Consider the following 18,881-nt stretch of genomic DNA (forward strand, 5'->3'; position numbering starts at 1 on the left):
TAGGTAATGGTCAACATGTATTATTTTTGATAATAGACTTGCCCGTTCCGAAGGGTTTTTTGACTAAAGATTTGGTGTACTAACTTTCATTGGTTGATCTGCTCACCCCTTATAGTTAAGACAATTCAAGTTTTGGGTTGCATTTATTCCTGCACTCATACTAGATACTTATACATTGAGAAATTTCTGGGCCAACTCTCTGTTGCATGATGTTAAAAATCATATTAATTACTGATATCGATTTGTATGTCTGCAGGTGTAATGGCCCGTCCAAATCCATATGGACGAATACAATAACATTTGGTCTCATTGCGAGGTACTGACTTCTACATGATATGTTTTTTGTAAACATTGCATTCTTTAGAAAAGGCACACCATAAATGAATATCTAAATCCAAGGTTTTTGACATCTGATGATTTCTACATATAGACAATCACCGTAAATAATAGTTTACAATAATACATCCGTTGACAATGCAGTCAAAATAAGATACATGGTGATGATTTTGTGAATGCAAAGTTTTCTCGAATAAAGCATGTATGACTCCATGCACATAACTTGTATATCGTATAAGCAAACAACGGAAGACTTTTAGGGACCTGCGAATAAACATGCTAAAAGTGTCAACACAAAGGTTGGTGAGTTCATAGTTTTAATATTGCGCATAATCTGTATATAAAGGTGGATCACAAGATTTCAGTTGTTTCATACAAATCGTTTATCAAAATATTCTACGAAATTGAGTACCCTAGTAACTAAACTTAACGTATATATAATAAGTACCCCTGTTTAATATACATGCAACTAACATGTACAATACACGCAAACCAACATGTACTAGACTCAAATAGCATATATCCGCTTTATAGTTCAGGCTAGGGTCTCTATACCTGGAACGGACGAGGATGTCAAGCCCTATGGATCCATATACAACTACTCGCGCCCACCAGTTCTTATAACCGGCAGTTACTAGTTACCAAAGCTAAGGGATTTTCGGTTTAAACTCAGTGTAGAATTAAGTATGTACTTGTGTCCATTTCGTAAAACAGTTTATAAAACAGCGCATGTATTCTCAGCCCAAAAATATATGTAAAAAGAGAGTAATGAAACTCACTTTCACAGATTTTCAATTCGTCGAAAATCAGACTTAGCCACGGATCGATTCATGAACCTATAATAATTATATACATATATATCAAAGTATGATAGAAATATATTCACATCATATTTTTATTTACGTGTTGATGATTTAAGTTATCAAGTTAGCAGTCCAATGTTAGTAGTCCAATGTTAGTAGTCCATATATATAGTCTAAAATATCACCCTGGAATAATCAAGACGTATTGTCTAAGACTCAATCACGACCCATTGTACAACTATTGTCTTTGAAGTAATCTCGACGTATTGTGTACATGTGTCTTACGATTTATCTAACGTATTGTATATGTATTGTCTAAGACTCAATCACGACCCATTGTACAACTATTGTCTTTGAAGTAATCTCGACGTATTGTGTACATGTGTCTTACGATTTACCTGACGTATTGTATATGTATTGTCTAAGACTCAATCACGACCCATTGTACAACTATTGTCTTTAAAGTAATCTCGAGGTATTGTGTACATGTGTCTTACGATTTATCTGACGTTTTGTATATTGTCTCGGGATTAACCAATACTAGTATAGTACAAGGAAAATAGTCAAGACATGTATAAATACATGTATAATACAGAAAAAATTAACTAGGATATGGTTAGTATAGATTTTATAAAAAACAATCATGTAGTCATTTTAGCCATTTTTAACCAATATTGTTTTGCCCATAACTTCTTCGTTACAAATCGATTTTGAGTGGTAATGAACTCTAATTTATAGAACTAAACTGAAAAAGTGGTGGTTTATAGTCGGAGTTACAGGTTACAAGTCTATTTATAAAGAGTAGTCATATTTGTCGAAAGAACGACACCTTGATGACCATTTTGAAAAAAAAACATGTTTCTACTTTGAGTTTAACCACCATTTTTATATATATTATTATGTTCATATGAAATAACATTTTCTCGTAAAACCAACTTTAAATTCAAAGTTTAAGATAGTTTTTAATTATCCAACCCGAAACAGCCCCCGGTTTTACTATGACGACGTATGTCCAGTTTTACCGTGTTCTTCGTGTTTTCAAGTTTTAAATCCTTATGTTAGCATATCATATAGATATAGTACATGTGTGAAGTTGTTTTTAAAGTCAAGTTAGAATGATTAAGTTTGTTTGCGAACAAGTTTAGAATTAACTAAACTATGTTCTAGTGATTACAAGTTATTTTCTTCGAATAAGATAGTTATATATGTAAGAATCGAGCAAGGCTATAAACATTCTTACTACCTCAAGTTTAGTAGGTAAACCTACTGTAAATGACAAGAATTAATCTTGAGCTTCAAAAGATCTTTTGATGGCTTGGAAGTTCTTGAAGTAGAATCATGGAATGAAAACAAGTTCAAGTAAGATTACTACTTGATTAAAGATAGTTATATTTATAGAAATCGAATCAAAGATTGAATATGAATATTATCTTGATTTAGAATGATAACCTACTGTAAATAATAAGAGTTTCTTGATTTTAGATGATTACTTGGAATGGACTAGAAAGATTGAAAGTAATCTTGCAAACTTGAAAGGATTTTCGAAGTGTTCTTGAAGTGTTCTTCCTATGATAATTATAGCTTGATTCTTGAAGTAGTTTTTGATGAAGATGATGATTAGTTTACTGGAAATTTCATTCTTAAGGGTGTGTGTGTGTTTTGAGAGAGAATTAGAAAGAAAATTAGAAATGAAATGAAGTGAATGGTGAGTGGTGAGTGGGGTTAAAGGAGTTCTTGTTTTGTTTTCTTGCTCATAAGTCATGATAATTGTCTAATGGTTGGTTCCACATGTTTGTTGACTAATTGAGGGCTGCTAAGAGCTGATCATTTGAGTGTATATACCAATAGTATATACATCTAGAAGTTGGGTATTATACGGGTGAAAATACCGTATGAATACGAGTAGAATTCTTGATGAAAACGAATGGGAATACGATTATAACTATCTTTATTAAGTATAAGTATTTTAATATATGTCTTTAAGTATTTCAAATGTGTATTAATACTTCTTAATACATTACATATATATACATTTTAATTAAGTCGTTATTTCGTCGTTAATTGTTACATATATATATTGTTTCGAAACCCTTAAGTTAGTAGTCTCGTTTTATGTATATAGTTCGTTGTTAATACACTTAATGATATACTTAATTATCATTTTATCATGTTAAACATAATGTATTAATATATCTTAATACAATACATATGTATTTATGTTAATTAAGACGTTATTACGTCGATAACAGTTACATATATATCTTGTTTCGAATTCCTTAATTTAATAGTCTCATTTTATGTATATAACCCATTGTTAATATACTTAATGAGATACTTACTTATCATTGTATCATGTTAAATATATACATATGTTCATATATATATATATATATATATATATATATATATATATATATATATATATATATATATATATATATATATATATATATATATATATATATATATATCATCATGTCGTTTTTATATGTTTTAACGTTCGTGAATCGTCGGACAAACTGGGAGGTCAAACGTTTAAATAAAATTCGTTTCAATTAATAAAGTCTTAACAAGTTTGATTTATTAACATGTTGGAAACATTTATATATATGTAAATATCAATCTCAAATATATACATATATTTCTATACATATCTTATTTACAAATAGTGGTTCGTGAATCGTCCGGAAAAGTCGAAGGTTACATGAATACAGTTCCACATTTTTGAATTTCAACTTAACAGACTTTGGTTATCGTGTCGAGATCATATAAAGTTTAAGTTTAAATTAGGTCAGAAATTTCCGGGTCGTCACAGTACCTACCCGTTAAAGAAATTTTGTCCCGAAATTTGGTTAAGGAAAGTTTGATAACGAAAACCAGAGTATTCTCGTATCAAGGAATACGATATAACTTGAATTCTCATCATGAATTCGATTGTTCCTATAATCATTATTAAGGAAATAGATTAATGGAGTATTTTGAATACCTTGAATGAGTCGAGTTCCGTTTATGAATAGCACGAGTTCAATAAATATAGAGTTTTTCATCTTTGCGAAAATATGGATAGAACAATTCGATTACGCGAAGAGTATGAATGAAGCTATCATAAAAGATGGAATTGAGAAAATAAAGTTTCGTCTTAACTTTTGACGTAGTCATAGTTGATTTTCGGATTTCAAGGAATGTAAAGAAAATCTTCGAAATTTATATAAGATTTGATTCTTCGGGATTTAAGGAAATTAGGATCCTCTTTAATTAAATCCGGTAACCTACCTCGATTGTTTTGTCTGATATTAACCCTATAAATTGACATCTTCCATCTCATTATTTTCACCATACCAACCTTCTTCCCCAATTCATACATTCAAAAGATTATGGAAATGCTCAATCCAGTTCTAGTTCTTGACCTAATATTGACGTTCGCCACCATTATCCTTCTTTTCCAGCTCCCACCGGAGGAAACTGTTTATTTCTATTATGCTCTCGGGATTGTTGTATTTATCATTCTCTCGTGTCTTTATATTGCTATACGCATTGATATACACGGTTTGTAATTTCTGTATTGTTATTGTGCTTTATATTTCGGAGCTCCATGCTTTTGTTTTCTCTTTTCGACTTTTACGTAAAGCGATCAAGACGTCTCGAATATGTAGGTATGAAATTTCGAATGAACATAACTAATGTTCTAAGCAGAAAGGAATTATAATAACACGATTTAATTTGGTAAAATACCGGTATCACGGAAAAGATAGAACTATCAAGAAAATGTGTTTTTGATATGTTTAGAGGTTAAATAGAATGAAAGAATCGTGTAACATGGCACATGATGATGGTATGATCTGTGAATCATTATGTTCCATTAGAACTTAGCATGACTTACTGTAATATAACCACGTTGATCAGGCGTCATTATATTATACTAACTCATGCTTCAATTCCCAACACTACTTCAAAAACATTCATAATTTAAAATCAAAGTTTACAAAAATTTAGAAACTAAAACAGTTTCCTATATGATGTAATACGGATAGCACGAAGAGATAAATAATTTCGGACAAGAATAATTATGAAAATATCCTCAGAAATATCGAGGATATTTATGATGATATTTTTGGAATTTCTAAGATCGAAGGTTGATGAAAAAAATTCTTCCGCAAGAATATAGAATAAGTAAGGAGCAAGATATTCGCTAAAGATTTTATCGGATACAGAATCATTTGGATTCTTTATGTACAAGTTTAGTCCTTGTGATTTGTTCACCGTCTCCTTCATAGTTTTGCTTAATCCTCTTTCCAGTATCAATTTTTCTGTTGAGCGTTTCCAACACTCTATTCTCTATCGTCAAACTTTTGACTGTTAAGGTCGTTTATAGTTTTTGCTGCTTCATCAGCATTTTTAAACTCGGAGAGCTAATTCGCAGGTTGGGTGCTTTTCAGAATTCCAGAATTGGAGTACGTAAGTCCAGGAGATAGACGTCATATGTATATATGTAACTGTTGACATAGAAACGTTGCGGAATTAATGATTGATGCTTCCCGGCATTGGTATGGCAGCTATCGTTACAAGGCGTTTGATGAGTACATGATAAAATTTCAAGGAATAAATATAGTGATTTCCAGAGAGGCTTAAGTTGCAGAGTAACAGAGTTGCTGGTACGTTTACAGCTAATATGGTGGATCATAAAAGGTTCCCCGGTAACAACGATAGAAAGACAATCGTATATGTCAAGGTTTAATTAAGGCTTGTCCGAATGAAAAGTCGAAGTTGACTTGCTGAAGGCGTGACAAAACTGTATACTTGAAAAGGAATTGCAAAGTTATTTTCAGTAATAATAATGCCGAAGGATTTATTACGGATACGTGTTAAAGTCTTACTTAGGTTTTGAGAGCTTTCCAGGTGTATGACTATAAGTATAACTCTTTCCTTCTATCGATATTGTGTGGTTGGTTCATCTTCTCGTTTGTTCAATAGTTGAGGTGTTTTCAAAAATCATAAAGGGTTTGAACGTAGGTTGTAATCGTTGATATACATGTGATGTTTAAAATGAATTCATTTAGGATTTTGAATATATTTCTGGGTTTTATGAACAAGAGTGATGTTCTAGTACAGTTTTGAATTCAAAGTATGGTTTTGAAAGGTGTAAGAATCTAAGAGTGATGTCATCTGTTATGTCTTGGATTCTGATCTATCAAAATCAGAATATGTAATTGAATCTGAATGAAAATGGTTGTTCTGATTTTTATGGAAGAATGTATATCGTTGTGAAAGTAGTGAGTATAGATAATGAATATCGAATAATTGAAGCGTGTACAGTGTAACATATTAATTGTGAACTTAAATATTTCTCGGTGGAAGATGTTGGTGTTCGTGGAATTCTTGTGAACTTCGTAAGGTACGAATGATATTTTCTAAAAAGTTTCAGGTACATCTAAAATGAAAGTGTAAAATCAAACTTATAATTGAATAATACACTTGGTTTATTAGGGGATAGAATTCTTTGAGGTGATGCAGAGATTTAGGTTGTTAACGAATGATGTATATCATGGCATTTTAGTAATGTGAATTAATCGAGTAGTATTTACCCTTCAAAATTCACATGTATCAGATTAGTATGAAAAGACATAATATGGTTTCAAAATTCATATATAAAATATATATATAAATATATAAATATATATATATATATATATATATATATATATATATATATATATATATATATATATATATATATATATATATATATATATATAATTCTTTGGAAAGAATGAGTTAATATTTCATAACTCGATAGTATAATATTCTTATTGGTGATTGATGTGTTGATATCTGCGGTGGTTATGGAACTTGTGGAGCTTGTGGTACTGCAGGTGTTGCTGATGATGGTGAGACTGCTGGTGATACAGGTGCTGTTGATGGGGGTACTGGTGATGCCGGTGGTGTTGATGGTGCTTGTAAGTTGTGCACCATATTCTCCAGATTGATTACTCGATAGCAAAGTTCGTTGACTTCTTCTATTACTCCGGGATGATGGGCGGTAGGAATGAGCGGATGAATAAGGTTTAGAATAGTAGATATGACGTCATCGTTGCGAGCTATTCTGGAAATGAGGGTGAAGATGGTGTTTCGGACAGGTTCGCCGGTAAGTGCTTCAGGTTCTTCGCCAAGAGGGAAATTTGGTGGATGGAAGGGATCGCCTTCTTCTTGTCTCCACTGATTAAGTCGACTACGAACCCATCCCCAATTCATCCAGAATTGGTGATGGCTGATTGGTTGGTCCATTCCGGTTACACTGCTTTTGGAGCTAAGGTAGAAATCCATATTGGAATAGCTGTCGGAATATGAGGAACTTGAACTAGTTGCAGGATTCATCTTACACGGTTAGATAAAGGATTTTTGATATGAAATGATTTTCGAATATTGGATGATATTCTATTTGCATAGAATACCTATATAGAGTACAAAGGATCCCGCAAATTACGGAGGAATTTTCGGAAGCTGTCAGACAAAGGTTACAGTATCAGATATGCTAAGATATGAATTTATCTATACACTATCTATGCAATAAATGCAGTAAGACGTGTCTAGACTTAAGAATGATAAACAGGTTATTTTCGACAAGAAATGATAAGCAAAACTTTTTGACATGCAGACACGATCGAAGTCCAGACTTACTAATGCATCATAACAACTATCAGTTAGACACACTAATGAAAGACCTGGTTCGCTAAGACCAACGCTCTGATACAAACTGTAATGGCCCGTCCAAATCCATATGGACGAATACAATAACATTTGGTCCCATTGCGAGGTACTGACCTCTACATGATACGTTTTGTAAACATTGCATTCTTTAGAAAAGGCACACCATAAATGAATATCTAAATCCAAGGTTTTTGACATCTGATGATTTCTACATATAGACAATCACCGTAAATAATAGTTTACAATAATACATCTGTTGACAATGCAGTCAAAATAAGATACATGGTGATGATTTTGTGAATGCAAAGTTTTCTCGAATAAAGCTTGTATGACTCCATGCACATAACTTGTATATCGTATAAGCAAACAGCGGAAGACTACTAGGGACCTGAGAATAAACATGCTAAAAGTGTCAACACAAAGGTTGGTGAGTTTATAGTTTTAATATTACGCATAATCTGTATATAAAGGTGGACCACAAGATTTCAGTTGTTTCATACAAATCGTTTATCAAAATATTCTACGAAATTGAGTACCCCGGTAACTAAACTTAACGTATATATAATAAATACCCCTGTTTAATATACATGCAACCAACATGTACAATACACGCAAACTAACATGTACTAAACTCAAATAGCATACGTCCGCTTTATAGTTCAGGCCAGGGTCTCTATACCTGGAACAGACGGAGATGTCAAGCCCTATGGATCCATATACAACTACTCGCGCCCACCAGTTCTTATAACCGGCAGTTACTAGTTACCAAACCTAAGGGATTTTCGGTTTAAACTCAGTGTAAAATTAAGTATGTACTTGTTTCCATTTCGTAAAACAGTTTATAAAACAGCGCATGTATTCTCAGCCCAAAAATATATGTAAAAAGAGAGTAATGAAACTCACTTTCACAGATTTTCAATTCGTCGAAAATCAAACTTAGCCACGGATCGATTCATGAACCTATAATAATTATATACATATATATCAAAGTATGATAGAAATATATTCACATCATATTTTTATTTACGTGTTGATGATTTAAGTTGTCAAGTTAGCAGTCGAACGTTAGTAGTCCAATGTTAGTAGTCCAATGTTAGTAGTCCATATATATAGTCTAAAATATCACCCTGGAATAATCAAGACGTATTGTCTAAGACTCAATCATGACCCATTGTACAACTATTGTCTTTGAAGTAATCTCGACGTATTGTGTACATGTGTCTTACGATTTATCTGACGTATTGTATATGTATTGTCTAAGACTCAATCACGACCCATTGTACAACTATTATCTTTGAAGTAATCTCGACCTATTGTGTACATGTGTCTTACGATTTATCTGACGTATTGTATATGTATTGTCTAAGACTCAATCACGACCCATGTACAACTATTGTCTTTGAAGTAATCTCGACGTATTGTGTACATGTGTCTTACGATTTATCTGACGTATTGTATATTGTCTCGGGATTAACCAAGACTAGTATAGTACAAGGAAAATAGTCAAGACATGTATAAATACATGTATAATACAGAAAAAATTAACTAGGATATGGTTAGTATAAATTTTATAAAAAACAATCCCGTAGTCATTTTAGCCATTTTTAACCAATATTGTTTTGCCCATAACTTCTTCGTTACAAATCGATTTTGAGTGAATTAAATTGCTATGGTTTTGTAATGAACTCTAATTTATAGAACTAAACTGAAAAAGTGGTGGTTTATAGTCGGAGTTACAGGTTACAAGTCTATTTATAAAGAGTAGTCATATCTGTCGAAAGAACGACACCTTGATGACCATTTTGAAAAAAAAAACATGTTTCTACTTTGAGTTTAACCCCCATTTTTATATATATTATTATGTTCATATGAAATAACATTTTCTCATAAAATCAACTTTAAATTCAAAGTTTAAGATAGTTTTTAATTATCCAACCCGAAACAGCCCCCGGTTTTACTATGACGACGTATGTCAAGTTTTACGGTGTTCTTCGTGTTTTCAAGTTTTAAATCCTTATGTTAGCATATCATATAGATATAGTACATGTGTGAAGTTGTTTTTAAAGTCAAGTTAGAATGATTAAGTTTGTTTGCGAACAAGTTTAGAATTAACTAAACTATGTTCTAGTGATTACAAGTTATTTTCTTCGAATAAGATAGTTATATACGTAAGAATCGAGCAAGGCTATAAACATTCTTACTACCTCAAGTTTAGTAGGTAAACCTACTGTAAATGACAAGAATTAATCTTCAGCTTCAAAGGATCTTTGATGGCTTGGAAGTTCTTGAAGTAGAATCATGGAATGAAAACAAGTTCAAGTAAGATTACTACTTGATTAAAGATAGTTATATTTATAGAAATCGAATCAAAGCTTGAATATGAATATTACCTTGATTTAGAATGACAACCTACTGTAAATAATAAGAGTTTCTTGATTTTAGATGATTACTTGGAATGGACTAGAAAGAATGAAAGTAATCTTGCAAACTTGAAAGGATTTTTGAAGTGTTCTTGAAGTGTTCTTCCTATGATAATTATAGCTTGATTCTTGAAGTAGTTTTTGATGAAGATGATGATTAGTTTACTGAAAATTTCGTTCTTAAGGGGGGGGGGGGTGTGTTTTGAGAGAGAATTAGAAAGAAAATTAGAAATGAAATGAAGTGAATGGTGAGTGATGAGTGGGGTTAAAGGAGTTCTTGTTTTGTTTTCTTGCTCATAAGTCATGATAGTTGTCTAATGGTTGGTTCCACATGTTTGTTGACTAATTGAGGGCTGCTAAGAGCTGATCATTTGAGTGTATATACCAATAGTATATACATCTAGAAGCTGGGTATTATACGGGTGAAAATACCGTATGAATACGAGTAGAATTCTTGATGAAAACGAATGGGAATATGATTATAACTATCTTTGTTAAGTATAAGTATTTTAATATATGTCTTTAAGTCTTTCAAATGTGTATTAATACTTCTTAATACATTACATATATATACATTTTAATTAAGTCGTTATTTCGTCGTTAATCGTTTCATATATATATTGTTTCGAAACCCTTAAGTTAGTAGTCTCGTTTTATGTATATAATTCATTGTTAATACACTTAATGATATACTTAATTATCATTTTATCATGTTAAACATAATGTATTAATATATCTTAATACAATACATATGTATTTATGTTAATTAAGACGTTATTACGTCGATAACAGTTACATATATATCTTGTTTCGAATTCTTTAATTTAGTAGTCTCATTTTATGTATATAACACATTGTTAATATACTTAATGAGATACTTACTTATCATTGTATCTTGTTAAATATATACATATGTTCATATATATATATATATATCATCATGTCGTTTTTACAAGTTTTAACGTTCGTGAATCGTCGGACAAACTGGGAGGTCAAACGTTTAAATAAAATCCGTTTCAATTAATCTAGTCTTAACAAGTTTGATTTCTTAACATGTTGGAAACATTTATATATATGTAAATATCAATCTCAAATATATACATATATTTCTATACATATCTTATTTACAAATAGTGGTTCGTGAATCGTCCGGAAAAGTCGAAGGTTACATGAACACAGTTCCAAATTTTTGAATTTCAACTTAACAGACTTTACTTATCGTGTCGAGATCATATAAAGATTAAGTTTAAATTTGGTCGAAAATTTCCGGGTCGTCACAGCAGGCCAAAACGAGCAAGTTTTACACCTTACGTTCGTCTTTAGGGTGTTCATTCTTATATAGGTACATTACTGATATTCCTAAGAGCCTCCAAAAATTTGAATCCTTTTGTTTCTTTAGTGTGCTTTATGTTGTTAACTAAAATGAATCATTTAATGGATAACACATTTATACTTGATATATAATCATTTATAAATGTGTTAAGTTGTAACAAGTGTCCAAAAACCGAAAAGTATATAAACTTATTCACCCATGTATCAACTATAAACATTGCATCAGTTGGTAAATATAATGTTAGTTGGGCATTTCTACCACTACTTTGATATGGGGGTTTTGTATAAAGAGTTTGATATGATGTGGAATTTGTAACATACATATTATTATCATACTACATTGACTATTCTATGTATAGCTCACAACAATAATTGATAAACTCAAATAATTTTACACGTTATTCACGAATTCAATTTCTTAGAAGTTGTGTTGTTAAATTGGATCATTCCAACTTCTGGTAAACTTAGTGCGGTTATGTTGAAGATGATATAATTGACTATGAACAATGGAAAGCTACATTGTAATTGTATTCATTTTTAACGTTTACAATACTAATCGTTTCAATACATTTACTTTCATTACAAATGTTATCAATACCTAAGAGTTTTTACTTATAGTTGTATACTATAGCTACCCAGTCTCATCACTAACATCTTCAAATGCTATTTTTGAGAGTTGCCGTGCAACGCACGAGCTCTTAAATCTAATATATATATATATATATATATATTTATATATATATATATATATACCTTTTACAAAGCGTGAAATTTAAGTCTGACTTGTCAGTCTGACATTTACTCCAGCTTTTTCTATCCACGTGTAATTTAACAAATATATCCGTATTAATATTATTTGCTCCTAGAAAATTTACACCTGTACTCAGTTCCTCAATTCCGCACTCCAGCTTTTTCTCTCAGATGTTCTTCCCCAACATCATTTCAATCGCCGATTATGGCCGAGGGTCGCCTGAAAATTATTAACCGCTATCAAAGATTTAATCGGTAGACTGTTACGCACATGATGGTATAATTTTTTTTTTTTTAATTTCTTCGATTTTTAATACATATGCTCTGAAACTTTAACCCTTATTTGACTTCACTTTCATCCCTGTATTTTTAATTAGGGCTCCACAATTCGATCGACAAATTGAGCGAAACATTCAATGGGGTCGAATATGAAGGCGTCGTTGGTGATTAATTCCGATTTCATGTTATAATTTAATCGAATTTCAGAAACCGATGTCTGTTACTCTAATTGAAAACCATCTATTTCGTTTTATAGGTATAGTACATCGCATAAGGGATCTTAATTTGTTCATATTTTTCATCTAATTGCAATTTAAATAATTTCATCCTTTGTTTGTTTCGACTAATTTTTATCGTCAATCCCCAATTTGTTATAACTGCTCTTTTGCTTGATTTTTCAGGTGTTTATTGACTCAGAAACATGTTTCCGCCAGAGATTACTTTTGCGAGTCCAGTTTATAGGTGTTTATCGACTCGATGTCCTCAATCAAATTATATAGTTTCTTACAATTCTATTGCCAGAGTTTGTCTTATAGTTATTGTTAAAGACTTGCATTCTGTGAAATTCTATTGGTTTCTAACTTTCCTGTGCAGGAGTATATGGAAACTGAACAAAAGTTTTGATGTGTATTTTGAGCTGCAAGAAACGGCATACATTCTGTTTAAATCAAGGTGGCATTTTGGTTCATAGTCAAAAATAAATCAATCGCTTAGCAATCACCTTTGACTATTATCTGATATATGATTTAGAAAAATAATACTAATTATTAATGATTTGATTGTGTGATAGTTTTTCTAGACCAAAAGAGAGGTTGGTTGGAGGAAGCAAAGGAGGAGGGTTTTAAAGCTCCTGATGTCAACAAGGTGAAACATGTTATCTCATTGTAATTTTATATTGATACAATACTTACGGAATGACTATAAGATGTTGTGCAATTTCTTACCCGTTACCTGTTAAGTGTTAACTACTCTGTTTGTTGTGGAATGCTGTTACTTTTATCCTTTGATATATTTAGGTGATTAGTGTTATTTGAAATCATATAGTGCTATTTTATATTGTTATTTCTATGTGAGTTTGAGAGTATGACAGGAAAGCATAATGTTGAGGTTCCTATTTTAACCAATTTTGTGTTATTGTTCATTTGGGTAATGATTTATCTCAAGTGATTGAATGTGTCACATCAAGTATTTTAGCTCAAACTGAAAAGGTTCAATGCGCAAGTAAAAAGATTTAACTTATGCCTTTAAAAAAAAAATATTTAAGTTGAATGGTCAAAAGCGAATATCCAAAAAACTTTTTAAATGCATACAATATCCAAAAGTGCTACAACTTATATTAACTTATGGTTGGAACTAAATATTATGCCATTTTGGTTGGAACTAAGAGTCTATTTATTTGTTATATTAACTTATGGTTGGAACTAAGTATTAACTTATGGTTGGAACTAAGTATTATGTAATATCCTTTGTAGCTGATTGTCTTATTATGCCATTTTGACCGGACGGGAATTAAACAATAAGTGACCCATTTTTAAGATTTTGGGTCAAATTGACCCTTCTACTTACAGCTGAGGTTGTTAGATTGGAATTAGATCCTCCTGCTTGGATTTGGTGGTGCTCCATTTGATACATGTAAGATCTTATGAACCAAAATGCCACAATGAGAATATGTCAATGTAGTATATGTTACGTAGGACTTGCAGTAAAAGAAAGTGAATTGTAACTTGACACGGCAACCTTAGAGTTGCATCCACAACAATTCATCTTCTTTGATTTACAACTAAATATACATGTGAGCCTCAAAGGGTCTACCGCTGCAGTTTTACAAAGGGTCTGGCCACCGAGTCATTATCAGTCGTTAATTGGTCTCCATATTATTGTAAAAAGATTAATTGTTTGACACATTATATATATATATATATATATATATATATATATATATATATATATATATATATATATATATATATATAACTTATGACACATTAATTTGGTAATAGATTCTGATTGGTATAGTTATATGGGTCATTTAACCTGATTTTATAAAGAGAACATGAATTACTTTTAATGTTTTGATTGTAGGGACAAGCTTGGATTAGCAGGGCTTCAAGGAGTCAAAAAAGTTTTGTAGGGAAATATGGTGATAAGCATTCAGGTAAAATCAGCACCACTTCTTTGAATGAATACAAATTCTTGATTTTGATTTCCATTAACAGGGATTTGATGGATATAATTGCACACCTAACTTTCAGTACAAGTACGGAGTAATAGAATTCAAATTGATCCATGATCATTACGTTTTTGAATATAAACTCGAATCCCAGAAATCTCGCATTCGGTTTTCCTTTTTGACTACATATCACGATATTTTCTCTGTTGGCAGTTATAAATACTTTTGGTTATATTCAAGGCTATACAATCGAGACCGATTTGGTAACATGATATACTCTAAATTTTTTAGGTAGTTCTTGCATTTCTTCATCTTTGAGTTATGTTTCAATCTGTGATGACCCGTCCAAATCCCTTTAGACGCAGTACATCATTTATTGGTCCCATAGCGAGGTATTTGACCTCTATATGATACGTTTTGTAAACATTGCATTCTTTTGAAAGACACACCATAAATGAATATATAAAATCCAAAGTTTTTGAAATCTGATGATTTCTACGTATAGACAATCCCCGTAAATGATAGTTTACAATAATACATTCATTGACAATACAGTCAAAATAAGATACATGATGATGATTTTGTGAATGCAAAGTTTTCTCGAATAAAGCATGTATGACTCCATGCACATAGCTTGTATAACGTATAAGCAAACAGCGGAAGACTTCTAGGGACCTGAGAATAAACATGCTTTAAACTGTCAACACAAAGGTTGGTAAGATATAGGTTTTAAAGTCAGCATAAGATATAATAATAGACCACAAGATTTCATGTTATAAACGTTTCTACAAAGATATTCTATACGTTTGTTGAGCGCCCAGTAACTATACTTAACAGATGTTTTCCGTGCATATTCCCTTTTCAAAGTTATCTCTACACCGTACCAAGTGTAGTAAAACGAAGTACTAAACACCCGTTATGAACTAGTGCTAACTAGCCCGAGTGGGGTTGTCAAACCCAATAGATCTATCAATAGGATTCGCACTTACATGTTAACCACATGTAACAAATAGTTACCAGACTATTAGGGATATATACAAAGGTACAACTCAACATAGAATATATATTTAAGTACTTGTGTCTATTTCGAAAAACAAAAGCTGCATGAATTCTCATCCCAAAATATTTGTAGAGTTTAAAAATGAGACTATATACTCACTGTCGTAAAAGTATAGTTTTAACAAGTTTCCAACTTATTAAAATACAGCCGACGTCCTTGGATTCACGAACCTATAATAATAATATCGATTCAGATAATAATATATGTGAACAAAATTAATATAGCAAGTTCATAGAATACTTATATAATAATTTTTAACATTTTATGTTAGTAGTCCATTGTTAGTAGTCCTTTGTTAGTAGTCCAAAATAGTCCGAAAAGTCCAACAGTCCAATAATCGGTATATATATATAATCTTAGAATTACCCCACGGCGTATTGTGTACATATTGTCTTGCATCAATCCAGAGACGTATTGACTTAGGATTTATCAAAACGTATTGTTTACGTATTGTCATGGAACGTACCAAGATTATTATATATATATACAATCTCGGAATCTAATGATAACATGTCCAAATATATATAGGATATAGGAAAAGTTAGCAAGGATATGGTTAATATAGTTTTTAAGGTGTTCTTCATATGTGCAAGTTATAAGTTCTTATAATATCTTAATATAACATCATAATACATATAAATAAGTGTTATTAGAGTTAAGTTAGAAAGATTAGATTAGTTTTCTAAATAAGTTTAAAATTAACTAAACTATGTTCTAGTAGTTATTAGTTATGAATTCTTATATATATATATATATATATATATATATATATATATATATATATATATATATATATATAGCTATAATCATATGAATTGAACAAGAGTTTTGGTAAGGCTAATACCTTGATTTAAGAAAGATAAGTAACTGAATATGAAGAGGATTTCTAGAACTTGAAAGACTCCTTGAATTGGTGCTTAAAGATAACCAAACTTGGAAGCAAAACTTGAATCAAAGTAAGTGTTCTTGATTGCTTCTTATATCATGATTATAGATTGTTTTTGAAGCTAAAAGATGAAGAAAATGCTTGGGGATGATCTAGTATGAAGATGGGAGTATTTTGAGAGAGAATTTAGAGAGTATGAATGAGAAAATGGAATGGGAAAATGGGTGTATGCACAAAAACGTTTTTAGGGTATTTATAGGCAACTTATGTTGTCCATTTTTGACTAATATCAAGTAAAGTTAAATTGATGTTGTCATGCATGACATAATAAGATTGATAATGTCATGCATGACATAATATATCAATCATGCAGATTTCTATTGGTATATACCAATAGTAAATACTTCTAGAAGCTGCGTATAATATGCGTATAAATACTGTATACATACCGTATAAATACGAGTAGAATTCTTGAGAAAAATGAACGAAAATACGAGTATAGCTATCCCTTATCTGTATTTGTATATTACTAAGTGTATTTATACTCATTGTATGTAAATACATTTTAACATAATACATTGTATGTAAATACATTTTAACATAAGTTAATTTCGTCGTTTAAAAAGTAACATATATACTGTTCAAAAACTCTTTAAATTAGTAGTATGAAAATGTATATATAATACTTTGTTAATATACTTAATGAGATATTTAATTATCATATTTTCAAGTTAAATATGTATACATATATGTACATATATATAATTAATACAAGTTATGACGTTCGTGAATCGTAGGAATAAAAGGGTGACCAAAAGCTTGTGTAAAACTCTTTCCGGAGGTTCAAGACTTATTAAAATTCATTGTTTATCAAGTCGGAATTATTAAATCATGTAGATAGTATAATCAAGTAGTCGGAAAAATCAGGGTCGTCACACAATCGTTTGTTAAATCCATATGTACATAGATTTTGGAATCAGATCTTTTTTGGATTCAATAGATGAACCCATCAAAAGTAAGTTTGCACTCTAGGTCAAACTGATTCGAATCTGAGTTCAGAATGGTTATGGCTATGAATTTTTTTTGAAGATTATTGAACTTATCCTCATGGATAATGAGGTTTGTCTTTACACCCTTTTGCTTTTGTTACTTTGTTTATGTTTATGAGTACCTTGTTGATTTTTTGATGAAATTGATCTGCTCTTCTAAAATAAGTTGTATAGTCCCGATACATGGTTATAATTAACTTAATTGCTATTTAATTTTAATATTTGATATTTATGATATGTGTACAGTAATAAAATAATGATAATTGTAGCAGGCTTATAAGGCTATTATTTTTTGCTTATCTTAATGATCATGATTAATATGCTTGGCATTTAATACAATGATGTTTACAACACCGAGTCAATGACGTTTACACTACTAAGTCAATGATTTTTACAATATGCTCATGAAAATGAATTTTATTTATCATCACATTTGTACTGAACACATATTAAAACCCATTATAATAATAGGTTGTTGAAGAACCTACATTTGTATGAGGTAATGTAGGTTGAAAATGGGCTTGTGTTGTACCCATTGTTGCAACCGGTTAACTTGTATGGTTAGTCAAAACAAATTGGTTTGCCCTATATAAGCTGGTACTTTAAGAGATTTGAATCTAAAGACCACTGATCAAGATATTTAGTGATCCTTATTTACTGATCAAAATATTTGAATTCATGTTAATTATCAGATTAATTACGGGCTCAATCGTGTAATTCCTCCTTAACTCATGTCACATGTCAAAGACCAGAAATATTTTGACCACACTTGTATTTATATTCACAAAACTTGAACGAAAAGATGGATTTACCAAAAAAGGTCAAAAGGGGTAATCTATTTTCCGAGTTAATATGGTTAAACTGAACTAAAACAGCTTTGAATTTTACATTAGTTTGCCAGATATGGTCGCTTAATTCATCATTTCCTATAATAAAATTATTTGGTTTGATAAAAAGTAGACTTGAAGTTTTCGACTTTTTACCTGTGTCCTTATAAGCTTTATGTTTGACCCGTTTGAGATAAAATATAACTCAAATTCACTTATTCATAATTAGGTGATACAGATGGTCATTTGTTTTCTTTAGTTGTT

General features: G+C 30.9%; 1 long non-coding RNA gene across 1 annotated transcript; it reads left to right on the top strand.

The window, feature by feature from the left end:
- The first annotated feature begins 12,501 nt into the window (after nucleotides 1–12,501).
- On the top strand, nucleotides 12,502–14,879 carry LOC139877585 (uncharacterized). The gene is made up of 6 exons (XR_011768681.1): nucleotides 12,502–12,623; nucleotides 12,724–12,881; nucleotides 13,027–13,087; nucleotides 13,220–13,297; nucleotides 13,416–13,489; nucleotides 14,708–14,879. It is a non-coding gene; the product is annotated as an uncharacterized lncRNA (long non-coding RNA).
- Nucleotides 14,880–18,881: the final 4,002 nt, after the last annotated feature.

This window comes from Rutidosis leptorrhynchoides, chromosome 1, assembly GCF_046630445.1.
Source record: "Rutidosis leptorrhynchoides isolate AG116_Rl617_1_P2 chromosome 1, CSIRO_AGI_Rlap_v1, whole genome shotgun sequence".
Taxonomy (NCBI): domain Eukaryota; kingdom Viridiplantae; phylum Streptophyta; class Magnoliopsida; order Asterales; family Asteraceae; genus Rutidosis; species Rutidosis leptorrhynchoides.